The sequence below is a fragment of the Loa loa genome, assembly GCF_000183805.2.
Source record: "Loa loa unplaced genomic scaffold supercont3.3, whole genome shotgun sequence".
NCBI classification, from domain to species: domain Eukaryota; kingdom Metazoa; phylum Nematoda; class Chromadorea; order Rhabditida; family Onchocercidae; genus Loa; species Loa loa.
In genome coordinates, this window is record NW_018108183.1 from 1164275 (window position 1) to 1165670 (window position 1396).

The following is a 1396-nucleotide window of genomic DNA, read 5'->3' on the forward strand; positions in this document are numbered from 1 at the left end:
TTTTTCTTTTTTTTTTTTTTTTTGCGATCTACTACACTTTGTCATTCACATCTTCTTGCGAATTATGAGAAATTGTATCCGGTATTGAGTGGATGATGGGGATGTTCGAACTACTTGACAAAATCGTTGAGAAAAGTAGGATGAAGGATCATTGTAGCATTGATGAACCGGTTCTTGTGGTCACTACTACATCCACGATAATTATTACCAAACAACAACAGCAGCAATATTCCTGCATTGTCAATCAACTAAACCAATAGGATAGCAACATATTGATATTTTGGTTAAAATGCGAGCAAAAGATTAGTTGATAATAATATGTTGCTGCGTAAAGATTGAAAATCTGAAAAGAAAATGAAAGAAGAAGAAAGGAAGTTTTATAAAATTTTACAAAAATTATAGCTTAAATTGGTGAAATTTATAATAAAATCTTCCCACTAAAATATGCAATAAATGATAGTACTATTATCATTATTACTATCACTATCACTTTTATTATTATTCTCACTATCACATCTTTTGTTGTTCTCATCATCATCATAAACTATCCTGATTATTTCATTCATTCATGCAATATCATAGTATCACCAATGCTCATTACTACTCACTACTACAATTATTAGCATAAAGTTGTTGCAGCTGTAATAAACATTTCATTCATTTCTTCCTGCAAAAATTATATATATATATATGTGTATGTGTGGTATGTATATGTCAGAATATTTCAATTAATGGCAATAGAATGAATAAGGAAGAGAGAAAGGAAAAAAAAAAAAGGAAAAAGTGCAATGCTATAAACAGGGACAAGAGCAAAGCCTGGATTAGATAAAGTAGTGTTAGCTAACAAGCTAGCTAGCAAGCATGATGTTGTCACTGAAACTTAATATTGTCAATATAAGCATTCTCCTCTGACACTTCCACCTGCTACATATTTATTTTAATCCTTATTGGTTTCAATCATTAGATTTTTCTCTTTTTACTATCTCTCTCTCCTTCTCATTTGCCTTAGTTGTAACAAATCCTTATCTATTTTTTTTTTTTTTTGCTTTATTGATAATGATTCTTTTCATGTTTATCGTTTATCAATAAATTATGGAATAATAAACGATATTTATTTCAGCTATTTACTGGTGTTATTAATGATTTATATCATTGTGATAACAAATTTAACTCGAATCATAGTTAACATGCTAGATAGCGCTAAACAATAAAACAATAAATCGATGCCGCTATTCCGGAAAGATAGAAAGGAATCGGAGGAACAATTCAGTATTCGTGATCTTTACGAATTCAAGGACATCTTAGGTACCGGTGCTTTCTCCAAGGTGTGCCCTTTCTCTGCTAATTCATTTTTTTTCATTCTTCTCTTCTTTTCTTTTNTTCTCTCTCTCTCTCT